This window comes from Marmota monax, unplaced genomic scaffold (assembly GCF_021218885.2).
Source record: "Marmota monax isolate L192 unplaced genomic scaffold, Marmota_monax_Labrador192_F-V1.1 WCK01_AAM20220418_F8-fsc00038, whole genome shotgun sequence".
Classification (NCBI taxonomy): domain Eukaryota; kingdom Metazoa; phylum Chordata; class Mammalia; order Rodentia; family Sciuridae; genus Marmota; species Marmota monax.
This window is the reverse complement of record NW_026692498.1, coordinates 14,294,850-14,319,877: the sequence shown is the minus strand read 5'-3', so window position 1 is coordinate 14,319,877 and position 25,028 is coordinate 14,294,850. Positions and strand designations below refer to the sequence as shown.

Genomic DNA, 25,028 nt, shown 5'->3' with positions numbered 1-25,028 from the left:
AACAAATGCTTAAGTATGCCATTCTAAAAAGCCCTTGTTTTTTCACATGCCCACCCCCTGAGCTCTGCAGTAATTCTTCAGAGATTGTATAGTCTCTGCTTTAAATATAAATATATATATAAAACTTCCCCCTGTCTCCTTCCTCTCCTCCTCTCTCTCTCTTTTTTTTTTTAATTTCCTATAATAAAGTTTCCTATTGGATAAGGTCAGCTCTCTGATTTATGCTTGACTCCTATTGGAAGCTTGCAGGGGCTGACATCACTTAGGAAAGCGAGGGGGTAGGGCTGCCAGATCAGTTTGTCACCACCCAGGCTCCCTTGCCTTTGGCTGGGTGCAACTTCCATTTTAGGTGTTGGATCTGAGGGGGGAAAAAAAGAGAGAGAGGGAGAGAGAGAGTGAGAGTGAGAGAGAGAGAGAGAGAGAGAGAGAGAGAGAGAGAAGCAGAAAAGATCCTGAAAGGAGGAAGAGGTGGTGAAGATCAGCTGCTTTGCTGGATTTGTCTTTCTCAGCACATTGGCGAAGCCTTGGGTTTCTTTCTCAAAGGACTGGTTTTTAGAAGTCCACATTTGAGGTGTGTGCTTTTTTTTTTAAAGAAAAAAATGTGTGTACAGCCGGGCAAAGGAGGATAAGCCAAGTCGAATTTTTGTCTGACGGTAACTAGAGGGAATTTAAAAACGGAGAGTCTGTTATGCTGATGGGTGACTTTTAAGCAATTGTTTTTTCCTTCTACTTTCAATACTTTGAGGGATTTTGATATTTTATTATATTAAAAAGGTAAAATATTACAAGACCTGGAAACAAACTTCTAGATCTAATACTGGGAACTGAATGGAATCAGGGGGGTAAGAGAAGTTGTATGAATTTACATTTTGGTGTGTTCTTTGATTTTATATTTTTTCTGAATTAAGCTAACATATTTCTGTTTTCAGAGCCCAAATCAAAAGTTGGTTTTTTGGCTTGTTGTGTGTGGGTTGGGAAAGGAATTTGTCCGGGTCGGAAGCTAGTTATACAGATGGTTCTTCATATGTTTCAAACTTTTTCTTTTTTCCTTTTACCATTGGACTTGTGGAAATGGAAAGTTGCAGGGAGCTTTGCAGCTTAAATGGTATTGTTTTTTTCCCCCATAGAGAGTTTGAACGGCCCAGATCGGTTTCAGCCCTGCTGTTCCTGGGTGGATCCCTCTTACTTTTCCAGGTGTGGTGGGTGGGAGCCTCACTCGCCTGCTAGATGTAGCCTCCCAGCTTTGCTTTATAAAAGAAAACAAATGGATCTATGTTAACTGAATTGACAGATCCTTCTCCTCCTAAAACCTTTGATGGCAAAGATTTCTGGAGGTTGTTATGTTAAATCTGTAATAGGGTAACACTTGGTATGTACTTAAAAGGGTAGAAGTTCTAATCATGCTTTTTATTTCACTTGAGTATAGTGGCAATACACCTGAAAAAATTTCAGCTTTGTGGTCTCTGAAAGGTCCATAGGTTGAATAAGGTGAGCTAAGAGAAACCATTTACACAAACTTTGGTGTTTAAAATGCATTTGAGAAAGAAAAAGGAGAGTTTTTATTTTTAAGTCAACTGGAAAGTTATTTTTTGGAGGTGAGTTTGTTTGGTTAATTTACCTTTAAGTCGGAAGTCTGTTAGAACTGAAGGGCATGACTGTGCTTTCGTATCTTAAACCTTAAGATTTGTTTGGTTTTGTTTTTGCACATATATTTTTGTAAAAGTACTGATTCCAGATAATCATATAGCCAACTCATCAGTAGCTGAAAGCTAGGGTGTTCTCTTCCTCTTTTTGAAATGCGAATCAGTCCGAAAATTATAGCTGATACTGCCCTAATTGTAACAAGATGGGCCTTAATATATAAGCTGCTCATTAGCTTTAAACTGGTATGTATCTTTAATATTCCTCTGATTTCCTACCGCCCCCCTCCACCCATTCTTTTCAGACTAGAACACTTCCTTGAATTTCCTTTCTAGAATGAGAACATTTCTTGAAAGATGATTTCATCCTTGTGAGGTTGTGGCTTCAGGAGGAGACAGAACTTTGTTCTTCCTCTCAATATAAACTAGGTAAGGGTTACATAAAAATTCTGATGTCTGGGTCTCATAACAAGTAAATTAAAAATAAAAAGTGTGTACAGTCTGTTCGGCATAGTTCTTGTTTAATATTTTTCTGATTTTCTTTCAAATGTGCTCTCTACCTTAACTCCATACTGGGGAGGTTTCATTGGAGGGTTGGTTATGTTGCTGCTGGACTGTCGGAGTGTTGGTTTCCCACTCAACCTTTAGGGGGGAGGGATGAGAGAATCTGAAGGAAGAGTACAAAGGCAGTTTGAAAATAGGTTCTGGATGACTGAGTGATGGTGATTTGGGTCCGGCTTTAAATACTGAGCTTTGTGTAGCTGCAGTGAACATTGCAGTTAACTAGGGTCTAGGACTGTTTCTATGAACTAAGGCATTGTTTTGATTTGTGTGTAGTATTAGAGCCTTTGGGGTGATAAGATGGAAGATTTGTCTTTTACCTCACAACTGGTTGTTGTTGTTTTCCGAGGAATTATAGTAAAAGGTACAGATAAGAAAATCTTTTATTTTGTAATTTTTTTGTTTTTTTCTTTATTTTGATTTCGGGGTAAAAATGATGATCACTGTGAGTTGTACAGATTTTTCTTTCCTTGTTTGTCTCCTATATAATACTGTTGGTTTCTTTGTTATGTGAGTAAGGTAGTGATCCATGTTCCAGGTGGGGTCTCTTTTGGGTGTTTTAGAGTTCTAGTACCTTTCTTAGGATTCCAGCATGGACAGAGTGACTAGAATATGTTCTGCCAGCTAGTATAAAATTGAGGTTATTTGAGATCTTAAAAAAAGAAAAGCTCCCAATAATTACAATGGAGCCTTTGGTTTGTGAAGTAGTTGCTCTCCAGGGTTGGGTGAGATAAGATTAATGCAAATAAATTAAGCATAGATCACTATCTGTTGATAAAATGATTAGCTCTGTATAATTTTTGCTTTCTATTTTGGTGCATGATAGTCCTCTGTTAGTAACTGCCAGGTTCTCTTGCCTTTCCCCTCATTGTTTTTTATGGTGTGCTAATCATTTTGCACAAACTATTACTTAATTCCAACAAAAACCTTTTTTTTTTTTATTAAAAAAAAAAAAAAGGAATCCCAAACCTAGAAGCACAATTTTGCTGAAAATCTTTACTGCCTGTAAGTGGTGGAGGCCAGGATTAACCCTGGTCTGACTTGACTACAAAGTCCAATGACTTAACCACTAATACACTGCCATTCTTCAGAGAGAATGGAAATAACAGAACTCAAATGAACTTACAAGAGGCAGGAGTGTTTCATTTTATGTAGGATCAGTAGTCACTCAGATTTCCAACCTTCTCCCATTTCCTTCAGCACCCATGTTGGGATAATATAATGTATGTATGTAAAAGATCCGTTTTCCTTAGAGCCCTGGGGAGCTGAATATGCTAGAATGGATATTATTTTTAGAACAGGGATCTTTCCATTTGTGTGCCATTGCTGTCCCTTTTTTTTCCTCCTTTTTCTTGGTACTGGGGATTAAACTCAGAGTCACTCAACCACTGAGCCACATCCCCAGCCCTATTTTGTATTTTATTTAGAGACAGAGTCTCACTGAGTTACTTGGTTTCTTGCTATTGCTGAGGCTGGCTTGAATTTATGATTCTCCTGCCTCAGCCTCTCGAGCTGCTGGGATTATAGGCGGGCGAGCCTGGCTCTTTTTGAGACAGTTTCCTTATATTTCCCAGAGTGGCCTTGAATTGGCCATCCTTTTGCCTTAGCCTAACCTAGTGGCTGGGATTACAGGTGTGTGCCACTGTGCCTGGTTCTAATTCCTTTAAATTCCTACAGTTGTCTCAAACTGTATTTGATTATCAGTGAAGTTTTATTTTCCCAGAGAATTTTCAGGTATTTGGTTTAGAATGATATCATCTTGCAGGGAGAGGTAGTTCAAATACCATAGTAATCATACTATATTAAAATTCTCTCTCTTTTTTGTCTTTTTTACCTCTAGACTAAGCTGCTTGGGTATAGGTACTATCTTCCTACCTCTGAATCCTTTAGTATCTATCTTAGTATCTGTACATACTAAGGTGCTTCGAAAGCCTTGGTTAAATAAGGTACTTGATTGTAATCATTGAGGGATATTTATTTAGCAATACTAGGGATTAAACCCAGGGATGCTCTACCACTGAGCTACAGCCCCAACCTTTTTTTATGTTGAGACAGGGTCTCACTAAATTGTTGAGGCTAGCCTTGAATTTGTGGTCCTCATATTTCAGCCTTCCATGTTAGGATTACAGGCCTGATCCACCACCTAGCTAGTGAGGAACTTTTGTGGGGAAGGCTTGAAAGGAAGTTGAGATAAGAAGCAAAACAACATAAATTAATAATATTTCCATGTGGTTTTGAAACTTTTACTTTCATTTTTAAGCAAAGTTTCTGGAAATAATAGTAAGGATTTTAACTTTACTCCTGTTTCCTTTCCTGCAAGCAGCCCAAGAAAGGTGTGTGTAAAAAGTAAGGTGTGTAAAAAGCAAGGGACCTAGGTCATTCATTTCAGAAGCTGTTAGTTTCACCCCTGAAAATCTAAAATGTAGCCTTTTTTTTTAGGGAAGAACACATTAGGGCAGCAGTAAGGAAGTACTGCTTTCAGCCCTGGTTGGAAAGAGTGTTTTTCTACCTGTTAATAAAAACACAAAGAGTGTGGAAGGATAGTTTTGACCATCAGTGCTTCAGAGAAATCATGTTTGGTGTCTTTTTTTTTTGGTGGGGGTAGGGGGTGGGGGGGGTGAGGGGGTGAGGCGCGGGGTAGGCCTGGAGATTGAGCACAGGGCCTTGTGCATGCTGGTAAGCACTCCACCATTGAGCTACATCCATAGCCCCTGATATCATTTGTGCTGTTTTTTTGGTTTTGGGTACCAGGGATTGAACTCAGGAGCACTCAACCACTGAGTCACATCCCCAGCCCTATTTTGTGTTTTATTTAGAGACAGGGTCTCACTGAGTTGCTTAGCGCCTTGTCATTGCTGAGGCTGGCTTTGAACTCGCAATCTTCCTGTCTCAGCCTCCTGTGCTGTGTGCACCACCATGCCCAGCTTATCATTGTGGTTTTTATCACTGCTTCAGTCATGGATTTTTAGGAGATTTTGTTCGTTAAGTGTATTGGAAAGTTTATGAGTTTAAGAACCAAAATTAGTTTTCATGGGTAGTTTAGAATCCTGATAGTAACAGGAAACTTGCCTAAAGGAATGAACTGTAGGTAATCAGGAAAGAAATAACTAAAAATATTTTTTCATGTTCCTTTCCCTCAGAGAAAGAGGTTAAAATCAGACAATGCTGAAATAGGGATTGCTTTGCCTAAAAAATGCAGCTACCTGCAATGCTTCCAATAGAGCACTGATATATCGTGGCAGGATGATTGTAGGAGGCAAGAACAACTCTTCTGGATAGGAGTGAAAAGGGGGAAGTTAGTGTGTTATTGTTTTGTGTTTAGTCATATATATTTTTTGGAAGTATTCTCCATAATTTACTGGGAATTTCATGTTGATTATTAAATATTATACACTGTTCTTGATTATATTATATATATGTAGGGCCTGTCTGCATTTACTGATCTGGTTCAAGGATAGTTCTTTGGGTCCAGTCTAAAAGTTCTTACTTTTAGAGCCCCTTCCTGTCCTTTGGGTCCAGTCTAAAAGTTCTTACTTTTAGAGCCCCTTCCTGTCCTCTGATTGGAATGATTTGGGCAATTTAAATCAGGCATGTAGAGAGGGGGCCTTATAAGGATCCATAGGTTTTTTTTATTTTTATTTATTTACTTTTTAAATTTTTATTATTGGTTGTTCAAAACATTACATAGCTCTTGACATATCATATTTCATACATTTGATTCAAGTGGGTTATGAACTCCCATTTTTACCCTGTATACAGATTGCAGAATCACATCGGTTACACATCCACTTTTTTACATATTGCCATACTAGTGTCTGTTGTATTCTGCTGCCTTTCCTATCCTCTACTATCCCCCTCCCCTCCCCTCTTCTCTCTCTACCCCATCTACTGTAATTCATTTCTCCCCCTTGTTTTTTTTTTTAGTTGTAGATGAACACAATATCTTTGTCATGTTCCATTTATTTATTTATTTTTAATGTGGTGCTGAGGATCGAACCCAGTACCTCACGCATGTGAGGCAAGCGCTCAGTCACTAAGCTACAACCCCAGCTGCAGTTTGGGGTTTTTTTTTGGAGTGGGGTCTCTATGTTGCCCAGGTTGGTCTTCAACTCCTTGGCTCAAGTGATCCTCCTGCTTTAGCTTCTGGAGTAGGTAGGACTACTAGAGTGTACCACCTTGCCTGGCTTCAGATTTTCTTAAGGCATTCTGTGCTCGTTCATGATAGGTAATTTTTCATGGTTTTCACAAAACGTTTCCCATTATATGATGATAAAAGCGATTTTAACATTTTCATTTCAAACTTGCAGGAAAGTTTGCATGGATAGTACAGTAACTTCTGTATACCGGTCACTTACTCAGACACCAAGTGTTGCTTTAAGTGTTTTATTATTGTTTTTATTTTTTTTAATTTGTGATACTGGGGATATATCCTAGGTCCTTAGACATGCTAAGTAAGCGCTTTACCACTGAGCTCCATCCCCAACCTGTTGTATGTTTTTTGACCAATATGCTGACCAAAAAGGTAATTTCCAATCTGTTTCACTAGTGTGGTGAGACAAGGCTGCATAGCAGAGTGCTTAAGGATATGGATGCTGAAGCCAGACGAAACTGCTTGGTTTCAAATCTTGCTCCAGTACTTACTAACCTATGGCAAATTGCGTAATTGCTCTGTGTTTTAGTCTTGTCTGTAAAATGGGGATAATATTAACCGTCTTATAGGATTGTTGTGACAATTACATGATTTGATATGTAAAATTTGTGGAACAATGCAGAGCTCATAGTAATACCTTGTATTTGCTATTAGAATGGTAAATGAACTCAAACTTCATTTGTCTGTTGGACTAAATATCTTCCTTCCTTCCTTCCTTCCTTCCTTTCTCTCTCTCTCTTTCTGAGGATAGAACCCAGGGATGTTTTACCACTGAGCTACATCCCCAGTCCTTTTTATTTTTTATTTTGAGATGGGGTCTCGATAAGTTGCTGAGGGTCTCACTAAATTGCTGAGGCTGGCCTTCAACTTGTGTTCCTCTTGCCTCAGCCTCCCAAGTCTCTGGGATTAAGGTCTTAGAACCTGAGATTTAGACCAAAAAGAAAACATAGAAAAAGAAAAAAGACGTCAGATTTGGGGCAGGATTATAGCCCAGATTAGAGTGTGTGTTTATGCAAGACCCTAGGTTCAAACCCTGACACCAGAAGCAAAAACAAAAAACTTCAAACCTGAGATTCAATGTTAGATGTAGATTTTTTTTCCCCCATACTAGGGAATTCACCCATGGCTCTTTACCATTGAGCTACATCTTCAGCTCTTTTTATTTTATTTTTATTTTTTTTTTTATTTTGAGGCAGAGTCTCTAACTTGCATAGGGCCTCACTAAATTTCTGAGGCTGACCTTGAATTTACATTCCTTCTGCCTCAGCTTCCCAGAATCATTGGAATTACAGGTGTGGGCCATCATGCCAGCTAGATGTAGATTCTTATATTGTGGAATAAATGGACTTTATGGGTGGGTAAGCTAACTTTTTTTATTTAATGGGGGAAAAAGGTTTTTTAGTAGCCAACTTTGGGGAGTTGTGTGGATGGGGTTATCCAAAACAATGGTGGTATGAGAATGGATTGCTTTTAATAAAATGTGGTGTGAATGGGGTAGAGAAACAGGTGGCAAAGCTTGAGTATCTTACAATAATTTCTTCAGAGACTTCAATACTTTAGATTAAAATAACTGCAATACAAGTTTTGTTTCTACAAGAAGCATCTAAGAGGTAACTTTAATTTTGTCAGAGAATGGATTGAAAGGTTTTGTTTGGGTTTATTATTCTTGGCTTTGAAAGAGTTTTTTTTTTTTTTTTGGTACTGGGATGCCTAACCACTGAACCGCATCCCCATCCCTTTTTAAAATATTGTATTTAGAGACAGGGTCTCACGGAGTTGTTTAGGGCCTCACTAAGTTGCTGAGGCTGGCTTTGAATTCTTGATCCTCCTACCTCAACCTCCTGAGTTGTGGGGGATTATTGGTGTGCACCGTCATACCCGACTGAGATTCTTTTCTTTTTTTTTTTTAATATTTATTTTTTTAGTTGTAGTTGGACACAATACCTTTATTTCAGTTATTTATTTTTTTGTGGTGCTGAGTATCGAACCCAGGGTCTCGCACGTGCGAGGCGAGTGCTGTACTACTGAGCCACAATCCTAGCCCCTGAATGAGGTTCTTTACCTCAAAGTCTTGCTTGTCCAACCATGACTTTAGGATAACATTCAGTTATGAATGGTTGTAGTGGAAACAATTGAAACGATTACACAGAAATGAAGGCAGGCTTTTACTATCCCTTTTCTTGAAATAAACTCCTTTTTTGTGTGTGTTCAGGAAACACTTCTCTGCAGTTGTTATTTATGGATATTTGTAAAACTGACATATAGAAATTTTGAGTTCATGAATGCTTCCTGTGAAAAGTATGCTTCTAGGAAGAGTGTGCTTTTATATGGAAAAGCCCAGCTGTTGCCTGTGGGACCATATGTATGTGCTAGATACAGCCTTGCCTGGAAACGTCAAGGGTTTTTCAACCTGGGATTTTCTTTTTTCCTCCCTTTTTTTTTCATGCTAAATAACTTGTGAAAATCGGGTTCTAAATAGGTTTAAAATAATTTCTGGCCAGCCCAGTGGAACACACCTGTAATTTCAGCTACTCAAGAGGCTGAGGCAGAAGGATCTCAAGTTCAAGGTTAGCCTCAGCAACTTAGCAAAACCCTGTCTCAAAAAAATAAATAAATAAATAAAAAGGGCTGGGGATGTGGCTCAGTGTATCCAATAATAAATAATAATGATAATAATTTATGTTGGCGCTCCATAGTCTTCTACCATAACTCCCTCACCCAGCATCCTACTTTTAATTTTCTGTGTGTGTGTGTGTGTGTGTGCGCGCGCGCGCGCGCGCACGCACGCACGCATGCACGCTGGGGATTAAACCCAGGGTCTTATGCATGTGAAGCACGTTTTCTACTGAGCTACACCCCTAGTAGCCCCTTAACAGTTCTCCTACAGTTTCTGTCCTATTGGTTTCCTTTCCTCTTCTCTCTGTCTCCCTTTTTCTCTCCTTCCTTTTTTCTCCTCATTTTTCACCTTAGGTTGGTGGTCTTCATGGGAGCATTGTTTTCCTAACTAACAATTGATATGGGAGAAGCTTGCTTCTTTTTCTGAAAAAAAATATACTTAATTACAAAAGGCAGAAGTGTTAGGCTATTGCTTCTGGTATATTTCAGTTCTACATTAGGATTATAATTATAATCTAAGACGATTGACTTGTTCTAGTAACTTAGTTTTTATCTTTGATTTTCAGATGTCATCTACATTTCCTAAATTAGTTACTATTATGGCTTATTTGAGCAAAAGAAATTTACTTTCCCCAGAGTAAATTATTAGGTTTTCTTGTTGTTGTACTTGAGGTTGAACACAGGACCTTGCACATGCTAGGCAAACACTTTACCACCTAACTACATCCCCAGCACTTTTTATTTTTTGTATCTTGCGTACTGGAGATTGAACACAGGGGTACTTGACCATAGACTTGTATCCCCAGTTTTTAATTTTTTGTTTTGAGACAGAATCTCACTGAGGCGCCCAGGCCAGCCTCAAATATCAGATCCTCTTTACTCAGCCTCTCAACTTGCTGGGATTCGGCATGTATCATCATGCCCGGCAAGGAGTTTATATTTTAAGAAACTAAAATTTATTCTAATAGTTGACGATATAAGACATTGTTAAAGGAACTAGGTCAGCTTTTCAATTACCTTTATCAAAGCACCTGCAGTTCCCATTTCATTGCAAGTGAAGTAATCCTCATTGAAATAAAGTAACTGATTTATATTCAGTACATTCTAAAATAATCTACTTTAAAACAGAAATTGGTGCCAATCTGATTTCTTTCCTGATTCTTTGTTGGAATGGGGAAAGTTCTGTAAGCTCTCTGTTCTATTCTCCATTGACAACTTTGTAAATCAGGACACACAATTGGCTACTTGTGTGTCTGTCCTGCTGAAGATCAACCAAATAGGGAGGTAAGACTATAGGAGCCCCTAGTTTGTATGCCTAAGATCACAATTAGACAAAGGTTTAGAAATAAAAGTGAAACAAAGTTGACTTATTTTCTTAAATTTAACTTTTTGCATTCATTGAAGAAGTAAAACATTTTAATTCATCCAAAGAAATTTGAGAGTGTTATATACCATGCACTAGAGTACAATAAAACAAATAAACCTGGGCTGGGGTTGTGGCTCAGTGGTAGAGTACTTGCCTAGCATGTGTGAGGCACTGGGTTCTATCCTCAGCACCACATTAAAAAAAAAAAAAATTTAGACCTAAATAATACTTGTTCTCACAGAGCTTAATTTCTAGTTGTGAGAAACAAATAATAAATAAATAAAAATATGTCAGAATATGATAATGTTATTGAAAAAAAATAAAGCAGAATAAGAATGGAGTATAAGAGGTGCCATAGTGGGAGTGAGTTTATTCACTGTTTTGGTACTGCAGATTGAACCCAGGGATACTTTACCACTGAGCCACATCTCAAGCCCATTTTATTTTATTTTTCAAAAATTTATTTATTCTAATTTGTTATACATGACAGCAGAATGCATTTCAATTCATATTACACATATAGAGCACATTTTTTCATGTCTCTGGTTGTTCACAAAGTAGAGTCACACCATTAATGTCTTCATACATATACTTAGGATAATGATGTCCATCTCATTCCACTGTCTTTCCTAACCCCCTGCCCCCTCCCTTCCCCTCCCTGCTCTTTGCCCTATCTAAAGTTCCTCCATTCCTCCTGAGTTCCCCCCATCGCGATTATGGACCAGTGTCCACATATCAGAGACAACATTTGGCATTTGGTTTTTTGGGATTGGTCTAGCCCATTTTATTTTGAGACAGGAATTGGTTAAGTTGCTGAGGCTGGCCTTAGCTTGTAATTCTCTTGCTTTAGTCTTCCGAGTCACTGGGATTACAAATGTACTGAGTCACTGGGATTACAAATGTACTACCGTGTCTGGCTAGAGTGAGTGTTATTATATAGGTTGGACAGCAAAGGCCTTATGTGTAAGGTATGTTTGAGAATACCAGAAGAAATGAGGGATGGAGTCATGTATGTATGAGGAGTAGAAAGTGTAAAGACCCTTAGGCTGGTTGGTGACAGTAAGCAAAAAAGAGAAGGGGGAAAGGATAAAGTAAATTGGGTGCATGGTGTATACCTGTAATCTCAGTGACTTGGGAGGCTGAGGCAGGAGGATTGCAAGTTCCAGACCAGCCTCAGCAACTTAGTGAGCCTGTCTCAATAAAAAGGGATAGGGATGTAGCTCAGTGGTAAATAAAGTGCCCCTGAGTTAAATATCCAGTAAAAAAAAAAAAAAAGAGGGTGTGTGTGGGGAAAAGGGGAATAGTGTAGGACCTTGTTTAGTACTATACAGCGCATAGAAAAGTTGTCTCCTCACCTCAGGCACCAGAGATAATGTTATTACCAATTTTTTGTGTTGGCTGTTGTCAATTTTTTGTGTGTTTCTCGTAAGTTGAGGCAGCAGTAGTCATATCCTCCATCTTTCTCCCATTGTGGAAGCCCCATGAAAGTAATTGGCGGGTTTTGCAAAGATTGATGACCCTTGTCTTGAGAATAATGTTAGGACAGTTACTTGGAATAAGTCTGTATGTGTTTGGGAAGTTAGATCAAAATTTTTATTCTTGGGCTGGGGATGTGGCTCAAGCAGTAGCACGCTCGCCTGGCATGTGTGCGGCCCGGGTTCGATCCTCAGCACCACATACCAACAAGGATGTTGTGTCCACCAATAACTAAAAAATAAATATTAAAAAAAAAAATTCTCTCTCTCTCTCAAAAAAAAAAAAAATTATTCTTGTCTACAGGTGTCTTGAATTACCCACAGCTTTCTGTGAACCACAGTGAGAGACCTAGTAAAATTTCCTTTTAGTACAACCTTTGTTCATTTGGTTTATGTGCTTTTGGCCAGAAATTTTGCTTGCCCTGCTTATTTGCTGCTTCCTCTTTTGCTTCTTCAACCCACATTTCCTTCTTCCCTGAAACTCATCTTTGGAATTTGATGGCTTCAGGGACTGATATTCTTTCTTTTGTTTCTAAAAATATTGTTTTTTAGTTGTTGATGGATCTTTATTTATTTACTTATTTTATTTATATGCTGTGCTAGAATTGAACCCAGTGCCTCACACATGCTAGGCAAGTGCTGTACTGCTGAGCAACCACCTCAGCCCACTCTTTCTTTTTAATTTAAATTTTTTATTTTGCTTTGCTGAGAATCAGGGAACACTTTATAGGTCACTGTACTCATATTTCTGTCTTGTACATTGGAGCCATGATCATCCCTGATAACTAACTCTAGATTTATATTTTCCCTTTCCATATGTATGTTTAGCTCATTAGGCATTATTAAATACATACTGAGCCACTTTGCCTGGTTGACTTTGATAGAAACTGAGGAAGAAGCACCAACTTTTTTTTTTTTTTTTAAAGAGAGAGTGAGAGTGGGGGGAGAGAGAGAATTTTAATATTTATTTTTTAGTTATCGGCCGACACAACATCTTTGTTGGTATGTGGTGCTGAGGATCGAACCCGGGCCGCATGCATGCCAGGCGAGCGCACTACCGCTTGAGCCACATCCCCAGCCCAAATCACCCACTCTTTCTATCCCTTTCAAGACTTCTGGTTTAGCTAGTCTGTTCCTCATTGAAAGATATGTCTATCTGCTTCCTTCCCTCCCTCCTGTTCTCCCTTTCTTTCCTGAAGTTCTTAGTCCTGGTACTTGACCTGGTTACCCTCTGTTCTTCCCTTTAATTATACTTATCTAGTTCATATCCTGTTACTTAATATCATCTTTAGGAGATGACCTTAATCAGGAGATGTTTCACCCCTCCAATTCCCTTCTCTTTTGGTCAAGTAACTGTCTTGACTTGCATGGGAAATATTGCAGGCAATCAAAAGATTCCCAAGATTTTGAAGTTGGTTTAAATAACTAGTTGATATATTACTTCAGCATATGTAGATAAAAATCGAGACATTTGTGGTTGTTCCGAGAGTATGTATTTTAATGCTATTATTATTATTATTATTATTATTTGTGGTGCTGGGAATTGAACCCAGGAGGCTCTACCACTGAGCATGTCCTCAGTCCGTTTTGCTTTTTATTTTGAGACAGGGTCTCCTTAAGTTGCCCAGGTTGGCCTTGAATTTGTAATCCTCCTGCTTCAGCCTCCCAAGTAGATGGTATTCTAGGCATGTGTCACCACACTTGAATGCTGTTCTTCATTAAGTCTTCATGCTTCCTTGTGGAAATATTTTTCTCTATAGTTCTTTTTTCGTTTATGGTGCTGGGATTGAACCCAGGGCCTTTTGCTTGCAAGGCAAGTGCTCTACCACTGAGCCATAGTCCTAGTCACCTATAGTTCTTTTTTTTCTTCTTCTGAGGTTTGAACCCAGAAGCACTTAACCACTGAGTCACATCCCAGCCCTTTTTAATATTTCATTTTGAGACAGGGTGTCATTGAATTGCTTAGGGCCTTGTTAGGTTGCTGAGGCTGGCTTTGAACTTGGAATCCTCTTGCCTCAGCCTCCTGAGCCATTGGGATCAGAGGCATGTGCCACTTTGTTAGGCCCCCTATAGTTATTATAAAGACATTTTGCTACTCATTGGCTCTTACGCAAACCAGAGTTAAAGTGACTTGCTTGGATAAGTGTCAGAAGTAACTCTTGAATCCAGAGTTTCTGGTTATTTCTCTTATACGTGACCAGGTACGCTAGAAATATGCGGGGGATCTTGAATGGTAGATTTAAGACTTACAAAGGCTTTTGGGATAGAATATGGACTCAGTCTTTGAAAATTGGGTACAGATCTTTGTTCTTTGGAGGAAATTTTAACTAGGACATTTTAAAAGTAATTAAGTTACCCAGCCTGCAGTGTAAATACACCTCCATTGTAGCAACTCAGGACTCCAAAGAGGGTGGTGTTGGCAAGTGAAATAGTTCCTTCCTTCCAGGTTCTGAGTCCTAGAAAACAGGATTTAGGACTGCCATTCCAGCCATCCTTACATTTTTTTTAAATATTTATTTTAAGTTTTTTTTTTAGGTGGACACAATATCTTTATTTTACATTTATGTGGTGCTGAGGATCAAACCCAGTGTCTCATGCATGCTAGGCGAGCACTCTACCACTGAGCCACAACTCCAGCCTGCCTTCTTTACATTTAATTATTCATTTATTTTTATGGTACTGGAGTTTGAACCCAGAGCCTTACACATGCTAAGAAAGTACCACTGAGCTATACTCCTAGCTGTTTTTAAGAGTCTTGCTAGGTTGCCAAGCGTCTCACTAAGTTGCCTAGGCTGGCCTTGATCTTGTGTTTCTCCCCTCTCAGCCTCCCAGGTCCCTAGCATTACAGGCATATGTCACCATGCCTGATATTTTATTACACTTTGTTTTTTATCAGTAAATTATTTCAGTGGTGAGGCTCGAACCCAGGGCTTTACACTTGTTAGGCAAGCACTGTACTACCACTGAGCTGCCTCCCAGACCTCATCCTTATATTTAAATTCATGCTTTTTAAGAACCTCTAATCCATACTGAGTAATGATTTGAGCTGTCTGGTGAGCAGTAAAACAGGCCCAGATAATGTATTTTATAACCAGTGCCCTTTTTGTAAGAATGTTGTGGTTTGAGGGTTGTTGGGGATGGGCCAGTAGTACAGTGGTTCCCTGAATGCTATAGGATCACTATTGGGACTTTTTAAATTTTTTTAATGTTTATTTTTTTAGTTATTGGCAGACACAACATTTTTGTATGTGGTGCTGAGGATCGAACCTGGGCCGCACGCATGCCAGCCGAGCGCGCTACCGCTTGAGCCACCATCCCCAGCCCCACTATTGGGACTTTTTAAAACATGAATCCCCAGACTTTTCCTCCAGAGATTGCAGTATGAGGATTGTATTTTTTGAAAACACTTCCCAGATGATTCTGATCTCTCAGGTTTGTGTATCACAAAATCTGAATTAAGCTTCATATATGTATTATTTCCCAGTGAGTAGTTATTTAGGTAGAATAAGAAGTAGAGAAGACTGGTAGTTCAAGGTGGTAGCATGTGAGAAGGTGGTTAATTTGAAGTGATATACCTATGTCCTGTTATATTTTGAAATTACAGATGTTACCCCTGATTTGGAGGTTATGCTAGTACTTTGCAAGATATGGAGGACTTGCCTATTAGGGCAAAGGGAGCCTTTTAGACCTTATCTCTACTTCCCCTCTCCATTTGGAAATTGTGGAACAAATTCTGGAGAGGATGTTTGCATTGAAACTCAGCTGGATAATTTGTTTAAAACTGGACAGGAAGGGCCAATTTACTTCCTGTCTGAAAAGGAAGTGCTAGCTTCCTTCCCTTCCTTCTTGGCTAACTGGCCAACTTGGAATATAGGTGGGGGAGGAGCTCGTCATGTTAGTACTCTTTCTTTCTAGCTTTTTTTTTTTTTTTTTTTTTTTTGGTGGGGGGGGATACTGAGATTGAAAGCATGGGCGCTTTACCATGGAGCTACATCCCGGGTCCTTTTTATTTTTTACTTTGAGACAGGGTCTCACCAAATTGCTAAGACTGGCCTCAAATTTGTGGTCTTCCTGCCTCAGTCAGCTTCCTGAGTCTCTGGGATTGTGCTAGCATTCTTAACTGACTGTGCCTTAAGAAGTTGAGTTATCATCTTTGTTTAAGTGTGGCTGTACAACATTTGCTCGCCTCTGTTGTATGTTCTTGTCTCTTTGCTTTTACATGGGAGCTCTGTACTAGATTTGGCTTTTGTAGTCCCAGACTGCCTTCTAATCTGCCACACGTTATTTTACATTCAGTTTTGTGTGCATCTCTCCTGTATTGTCTGACATTTGAAAACAGACCAAGTAGTTGCAGGGAAGAAATTGAAACCCATTTGACCCTGAGGGGTGGGTTGTAGAAAGCAGAACATATTTGGGCAGAACAGAGTGGATGACAAAGGTTTCTTATTTTTAAATTGAGCCAAGAATGCATTCCTTCTAAGTAGGGCCAGTTGGCACCCTTCCTGCTATTTTAGTCCAGGCTTCTTCTTCCTACTGACCAATTGTATTGAGTGTTTGATGTGAGTTTAAACTCTCAGGAGGTGGGGGGAGGGGAGGGGAGGGAGGGAGTGCAAGTAGTGGAAACAGCTGGTGCCTTCATCAAACCATCTTAATTAGCCTTCTTTTTAGAGCTTTTGGAGGTGAGGGGGGCTGAGGAATTGGAACTGGATAGCAGAGTCCTAGTAGCTCTCATGTAATGGAACTGGATTCTCAGGCACTCTTAACTTTGTGGGATGTTTTGGCTAGTTGGAATGTAGCTAAACCAATCCCAATTACATTCTTTACTCTGCCTCCCCTCCCTCTAATTCTTTCAGCTTTTTTTTTTCAAGGGGTGGCTGGGAAGCTAGATAGCAAAGCAGATTCATCCTCCCATCTTAGTATTCAGCTAAGTCTTGGGCCCTTCAGGGACTTCCTTCTTACCCATTCGCTATTCCTTTGGTTGGGTTTTCCAAATGTTTTCATACAGCCCCCAATACAATTAGAACCAGGGCCTCTGGTGAAATTAGGTTGAATGTAATTGGTTAGCTATGCTTAGTCTCCTAATGTCCCTTACACTCAAGGATGACTGGATTTCTGAGTTGGCACTCCTTTGCTCTCACCTGCTCAGTTTGATGCTGAGAAAACTCCCCATAGGTGCTACTGTTTTTTAAATCTGTTCATGTATGCCCATCTCACACTTAATTGGCTCTGATTTATGTGGTTTGGACAATGAGGGAGTATTGGGTAAGAATACTAATGTTTGTAACTAATTTTTCAGTAATTAATTTTATTTTGTGGGATTTATTTTTCTGGAGACTAAATCCAGGGGTGCTCTACTACCCAGCTACATTCCTAACTCCCCCTCTCTCCCCCCTTTTTTTTTTGAGACAGGGTCTTGCTAAGTTTCTGAGGCTGTCCTTGATTTGGAGATCCTGCTGCCTCAGCCTCCCATATTGTTGGGATTATGGGTTTGCGTTATAGCACCAGCTAATTTTTCAGTATTTTTGAGAGGAAAAAGAGAATCTTGATTGGGTGCTAAGTAAGAGATATTAAACTTATTTTTTGTGTGTGTGTGTACTTCAGTGACAGAATTTTCAGATTAGATGCTGCTGTTGAAGTCCTGTTCTTTTGTTAGTGCTGAGAATTGAACCCAAGGCCTTGTTCGTGGTAGGCAAATACTACCACTGTGCTACATTTCCAGCTCTTTTTTTTTTTTTTTAATTTTGAGATAGGGTCTCATCAGATTGCCCAGGCCAACCTCAAATTCGCCATCCTCTTGCCTCAAGCTCCTGGGTAGTTGGGATTACAAACTCTTACTACCACACCCAGTTGAAGTTCTTTTCTAAAACATAGTGTTACTAAATATTATTTTCCAACCAGCCCTAGAATGCTAGCCCTAGAGTGGCTTACTATTGTGCATATTCCCACCCTCTCTCTCCACCTGGTTGTGTCAGATCCAGATAAGAATTAAATCTTTCTAAATTGTGTTGTTTTATGCTTAGCTTCTCTTGCATCATGTACTGGCTAGCTCAGGATTTAACCCATGTGCTTTTAGCAAGTCCAAGAAGGAGAGGGTCTAGGAGAAAGAAGCAAAGGAGAAAAGGTAGCATATTACTGGTTAGTTGCTTGGAATGCCCCCTCTGGTTTGGGAACTCTGCTGAGCATTACTGTGTTTATACACAGGGAATCGCGGTACTTTGGATTTCAGGAATCTCTGGCAAATAGAGCTTTACTTCTGTATGCATCTTTGCTTCTGGGGTTTAGAGACTAGCTTCCAATAGGCTGTACAAGATAATAGAAGAAGTGTATCATTTATTCTATTTTTGGAAGGGAGGGTTTTCCTTCTGACTAGATTGCATTTCTGCAGCCCAGCAGGAAAAGCTGAGGTTGCTGTTGTGACCTCTTTGCTGCCAGAGCTACAGTGCAATTCCTAGTGGCCCTCCTCTTACTCTCTAGGGAAGTAGGGAACTTTACACCCCCACCCCCACCCCTTGCACTTGATAAACTGCCTCTTTGTAGGGTGGAGTCTGCTGCCTTTGTTTGTTCTCTGTGGGGCCTGACTTCGGAATCAGCTCTGTGCTTGGAGGGAAAATAGTTTGACTTTGAAAGCAGAAGTGGGTGATAGAGAAGATGACAGAAGATATACCCTAAAGTCTCCAAGTGGGAATATTTTATTAACTGAATTCAGGTTGGTGATCAAATTGCCATGATGAAGCTTTCTTGGGGAACTTGTCACATGTGGTTGCGCTGAATGTAATAGCACCAATAAGTTTAAAATCCCCAGTGCACTGTCTCAAGACACTTACCAAGCAGGAATCTTAAAAATCCCTCACCCCCTCCAGACTCTTAGATCCACACACATAATATCTTTCTGCTGATTCTTAAATGCCTGAGCTTTGTCCTGTGTAGTGTTGGCTTGGGGCAGGGAGGGAGGGTTGTTTTCCCGAACATGATAAGGAACTGTGCAGGGCAAAGTGGGAGCTCTGGCTGGTGATTGGTAGACAGGATGCCCTGGAATGTGGTTGGCTTGCAGCCCAGAATCCAGCACTTTGTATTTGTTTGTTTCTGGGAGACTGTGGTCTGGTGCTACTGTGACAGGAAGTGAGAAAGCTGGGAGTGGGGGAACAGAGAGGGGCGATGTCTTTGTGGTTCTCCTGTGAAATCTCTTTGTCCCTGGAGAGCGGCTCTGCTATAGAGCTCTACTGAGAAGAGAGCAGCCTTTGTGTGTCTAATGGGTCTCGGAGCATCTAGCTACTCCGAGGGATTAGAGGGTGTGAATTCTGACTGTGGCCTTTTACGTCTTAGCACTTGAGTTATATAAATGGCCTTGATCTCCTAGCATTGAGAAGCTTTACTGAGTTTTGTGTGTGCTACTATTACTTATGTATCTCTAGGATTTAATTAAAAGAGGAAGTCTAGAAGGAGTTAGATGTTAAATAATGTTCATGTTATATATATATTGCAGATATCTTATTGGATCTGAAAGGGACAGAGAGAAACAGGTAATGCTGGGTCCTGTGTTTAGATCTCATCCTTATATTCAGAGCAGGAAAAAACAATCCATTCTTTGATTTCATTGAGGGTTACTGGCAATTCTTTAGTGTTTGTACACAACTAGTTTACTGGGATTCTGCCCCCACTCCCCCTCATGTCTAGACTAAAATAGCACCTGTGGCAGTGTTTGTCCTCTTCTTCTCCTCTTTTCTACCTTGTTTTGTGTTTTCCCTGCCCTCCATTCCAGCTGTGAAACAGGCATCTTTTCTCACTTTGTGGATTGGGTGGCTGAGTTCTCAACTTCTTGCCAAGCTGGCTGGCCCGGGAGCACACACACAGACCAGCCTTTGATTGCCAAGGAGGACATCTGCCCTAGAGGCAGATTGCTAACATACCCCTAGAACAATCCCTCCCCTCTGTTCTGATGCTGGCTAGCACAATCTTCCCTGCTTCTAGTTCCTTCTTTTTCCCATCCCAACTCTGATATTTGCTTTTGGCTTAGTGGGATGTTACAGTAAAAATGAGAATAGGAATATTTGTGATTAGGTTTTCTTTGTTCTAGAGAGGGGTGAACAGAGAATGTGGCGAGATAGCCATTTTCTAGAGCAGGGTAGCCACTGTGAAGATAAATGGTGTGGTTTTGTCCCTATTACCTTTCCTCCTGACTACTTGTCCCTTAAAAGGGGAAATAAATCTCAAGTAGATTGCAAGCTTTCTTTTCCAGAACAGTAGAGTTTTGCTCTTTAAAATGAAAGACCCAAGGTCTAGCTGGTTCCATCCCATCTTGTTCCTCTCCCTACTCAATGAAAAAGCATCTGTATTGGGTTTATAATGATTTTTAACTACCAGAAACATAGAAAGTTCACACTTGCTCTGTATCAACGAGAAGGAACTTGGATGTGGAGTAGTAAGTTCAGATTTCTACCACTTACTAGCCCATCACCTTGGGCAATATGCTAACTGCTTTTATGTGTGTATGTGTTACTGGGAATTGAACCTAGGGGCGCTTTATCACTGAACTACATCCCCTGGCCTTTTTATTGTTTGAGACTGTTTTTCCCAAAATTTCCTTGGCTGGCCTTGTATTTGTAGTCCTCTTGCCTCAGCTTTCCAAATTGCTGGCATTACAGGACTGGGTCAGTGCACCCAGAATAAATTTTATTCTTTAAATTTATTTTGGTACCAGGGATTGAACTCAGGGGCACCTAACCAATGACCACATTCCCAGCCCATTTAAAAATATTTTATTTAAAGACAAGGTCTTACTGAGTTGCTTAGGGCCTTGCTAAATTGCTGAGGTTGGCTTTGAGCTTTCGATCTTCCTCCTCAGCCTCCCAAGTTGTGGGATTACAGGCATGTGCCACTGTGCCTGAAATAACAACTACTTTTGATATAGTCTACACATCCAGAAAAGGGAGCCACTAGTTGGCTAGGTGGCACATACCTGTTACTTGGGAGGCTGAGATGGGAGGATTTTTTGAGCCCATAGGTTCAAGACCAGCCTAGGCAATGTAAACCCCATCTCCAAAAGCCGTGGGGCAGTAGTCATTATTTTAGAGGGTATTGAGAGGATTATATATGAACTTCTGTGGGAGATCAATATTACACACTTTTCTCCCCCTTTTAGGGTTAAATTTTCACTTTCATTCAGATAGGGAAAAACATTTCCTCCTCTTACCTGTTCTGTGGTTGAAACAAGACTTCAACACTTCCTCAGATTGATTTCTTCATAGATTTACACCTTTCTCCTTGCTGCTTGGCTCTAAAGGGAGGTGTATTCTAAAGTTGATAGAGGGGATGTCTTTTCAAAGATTTGAGCAAGTGGGACTTTGTAAATATGGTTCTATTGCATGCTTTCACCTTTTCCAATTTATCTTCAAATGATAGACAAAGAGATTGAGAGGCAGGAATGCCATGGATAAAAAGTAAGGGGATCTGTTAAAATCTGGCCTTTTTAAGAAAAGAATGTGAGGGTGACCTCTAGCAAACCTTAAGGTTAAGTTTTTCCATGAATATATTCTTTCTAGCCTAGAGTGGGAGAAGAGTAAAAGGTGTCCCAGTTAATTTTAGGATCTCTTTTATGACAAGGGAGTTAACAATACCTTCTCATTTCAATTAAATTATTCTTACTTCCTATTATGTACGTGACCTCCCTCTCTTTTTCTCCCTCCTCTACTAGGAAGGAGAAAGGCATTTGGCCTTTCCTCTTCCTCTAGTCTGACACCTCCCTGGTTTTTTTGCCCCTCCCTCTTATCTTTGTTTCCTTATCAGCCTCTCCCTAAAGCCCTGTTTTCTCCTTATAAGGGTAAGTGAGGTGCCTTTGGCAAGGTTGCAAAGGGATCCAGGTAAGTAACTGTGTGTCCCTGACTCTGGATTGAGAGAAAAATTCAGTGTTATCGGTCCCAGCGGAGGGCCTTTGAGAGGCATGTGGGTAATGGGGGAGGAGAAGGAGGCTGCCTGGCCTGAGAGATCAGAAGGACTTGTTAGACCAGTCCTGTGTGTGTGTCACACAGCTTGAGAGAGAAGCAGGTTTTGTTTCTTTCTATACCCTTTCAATTCTGGGCCCTCTCACTAGCTGAGAACCACACCCTTGCTTTGCTTCAAAACCAGTCTAGCGCTTAGCCATTTTAGTATGGCTTGGTGGGGGGGGTTCCCGGAATATTTTGGATGGGAGCAAGACAAATGTTTTATCAGGTTTCTGAATTTTAGGAGGTCTATCATGATGATAGAAGTGATTTTTTTTTCTTTTTTCCCTTTTCCTTTTTGAGATGGTGTCTTGCTATGTTGTCCAGTCTGGTCTTGAACCCTGGGTTGAATTGATCCTTCTGCCTCAGCCTCCTGAGTATTGGGTCTACTACCATACCTGTTGATTCTTTTATTTTTATCCCCTGGCTGGCTGTACTTGGGATCAAATGTAGGGCCTGCCTCATGCATTGCCAAACAAGCACTCTACACTCCCTTTCCTGTTTTGTTTTGTTCTATTTGTAAGTCAGAGTAAAAACTTTAAATCCTAACAGTAACTGTGGGTCATGATTATAAGACAAATAAGTTTAAGGAGCCCCATTGGACCTAAGTTCCATTTAGCTAGGAGTTTTTTATGTGGTGCTGGGAATTGAACCCAGGGCTTCAAACATGCTAAGCAAGTGCTCTACACTGATAGACGTTATTTTATTTTGAGACAGGGTCTCAGGCTCCCAAGTACCTGGGATTACAGGTGTATGCATCATACCCATGATGTTCATCACCATCTCCTCCTCCTCATTATTATCATTTTGCTGTGTTGCCCAGGCTGGCATTGAACTTAGCACAGAAACTGCTAAGACAAGGCCATTTCTTAAGTATAGGTTTTGTTGCTCTGAGAAGTGCTTGAATGAGATGAGGTTGTGAAGTGAGCAGGGTTCTCTCTAGACCTTTTTTGGTTATGCTGTGTTGCCCAGCCAACACTGAGCCCCAAGTTCAAGCATTCCTCCTGCCTCAGCCTCCTGAGTAGCTGGGACTATAGGTTTGTAGCACCATGCCCATCTCTCTCTCTCTTTAATATTTTTAGTTGTAGATGGACACAATATCTTTATTTTGTTTATTTAGTTTTTTTATATGGTGCTGGGGAATGAACCCAGTCCCTCATGCATGCTAGACTAGGCAAGCGCTCTACCACTGAGCCACAACCCAGCACCCCTACCCCTTTTAGATCTAAATGCCGGTCAGCTCCAGAGACTTGAGGTTAGCATGGAAGTGAGTCTTCCAAGTGAAATACTAGAATTATTCTGACTGAGCTTCAGAAGGTGGAATATCAAGTGAGAACAGAGGGTGGGTACTTAGACTTTGGACTCAGGTACAAGAACTCTTTCTGATAAGGAGCCATAGAAAAAACTTGACAAAATATATTCCTTTGGTTTAGAAACAAAGTGGCAATTTTCTCTGTGTTTGTGATTGAACAAGAGTGATTAATTTTGAATTTTGGAGCAGATCTTTTCTTTCTTAAATGTTGTCTCATACAGTTCTGTAGTATTACAGTGACCATATTTTATTGATTGGCTTTTAAAAATATTTTTAGTTGTAGATGGACACAATAACTTCATTATATTTATTTTTGTGTGGTGCTGAGGATTGAACCCAGTGCCTCACTCGTGCTAGGCAAGTGCTGTACCACTGAGCTACAACCCCAGGCCTTGTTTGGTATTCTTTTTTTTTTTTTTTTTTGTGTGTGTGTATGTGGGGGGGTACTGGGGATTGAACTCTGACACTCCACCACTGAGCCACATCCCTAGCCCTGTTTTGTATTTTATTAGAGACAGGGCCTCAGTTGCTTGGTGCCTCACTAAATTGCTGAGGCTGACTTTGAACATCCTCCTGCCTCCACCTCCTGAGCTACTGGGATTACAGGTATGCACCACTGCATCTGGCCTTGATTGGTAGTCTTTAGAAGGAGATTCAGTGCATTTTGTTTAAAAAACTATATGCCTAGAAGACAGTGGAAGTGAAATTTTACTTATCATTGCATTTAGAGGAAAAGCATAAATTTATGGCATTGGTTTGATTTTATAATGCATAAATAAAAAGAAAGGAGGAGAACTACTTTTGGGATTGGCTACAGAGGATAAAATTTCTGTCCCAAGAACTCAAAAGAAGTTTAGAGTTCTTCATCTTAGGACAAATTCTTTTTTCTCTTCCAGTGAAGGCTTGTTTGTCTAAATCTGGTCACATCATTGGATGTACTTATGTGAACTGCATGGCGGGAAGGGAAATAAATTAGTTCAGTTACATCCCAGCCCTTGAGACAGGGTCTCACTAAGTTCTTAGGACCCTGATAAATTGCTGAGGCTGGCCTTGCACTTGTGTTTTCCTGCCTCAGCTTCCTGAGTAGCTGAGGTTAGATGTGTGCCACCCTGACTGACTTAAGTAATAAAAATTGAAGCTTTCAGGGGCTATACCTTCTTCAAGATTGCCTAGCATGTTTTTGGCAGAGCCAGTAGTTAGGCCCTGGGTCTTTTGACTCCTAGTCTGGAGTGTTATTTTGTTTTTCCCATTGAGAGTGTGAAGAATTCCTATAGAATGAGAAGTGCATATCGAGATGTGTGATTTACTCAGAAACTCTGCAACACCACCAAAATTCTAGTCCTTTGTGTTTTATAGAAGTATTTGTAGTAGTAACATTAATAACTTTCTATGTGTTAAGACCTTTTCCTATGAACTTACATGAATCATCTCATTTAATCCTCACAGTTATCCTATGTATTTTTACTTCTCCATTGACAGGAAAGCTGAGGTTAAAAATAGGTGGTACTGGTCTGATATTATATAAGTGTTAGGTCTGTGACTTGAATCCAGTCAGATTTCAAAGCCTATATTCTTAACCTTTAAGAATCAAAATTCCAAATTATATTTCTATAGCTTGTTTACAATAGAACAAATCATTTCAGGGACTGTGCTATTGATGACTGGTTTTTCGCCCTATTATTTGTTTGGCATTGTCTAATTGTTTGGCCTTCTGGGCACCGATTCAATTTAACTTGTTTTGGTTTGGAGTTCTGACAGCAGAGAGTGAACTTTTATCATTGTCACTGCTTGAATGAGGGAATCTTGCTGTAGACGCTGGGTAATAACAGGTAGGCCTTCTAGTGTGGATGGGATCCAGTAATATAGGATCTAAAACTTGTTAATCATAAAGCTGGCTGACTATTCTTAGGAAATATTAGTCTTAGGAGAAA

General features: G+C 40.1%; 1 protein-coding gene across 19 annotated transcripts in view; it reads left to right on the top strand.

Annotated features, from left to right (window-relative positions):
- The first annotated feature begins 293 nt into the window (after positions 1-293).
- Positions 294-25,028, top strand: part of Ctnnd1 (catenin delta 1) — a 64,013-nt gene continuing 39,278 nt past the window's right edge. For 11 of the 19 annotated variants that reach the window (XR_009226887.1, XM_058579607.1, XM_058579604.1 and 8 more), the window contains exon 1: positions 295-571. The gene's annotated coding sequence lies outside the window, so the exon portion shown is untranslated. Of the gene's footprint in view, positions 572-1,945; positions 2,070-25,028 lie in introns of all 19 variants that reach the window. The other 8 variants (XM_046445711.2, XM_046445703.2, XM_046445700.2 and 5 more) reach the window with 4 other exon arrangements.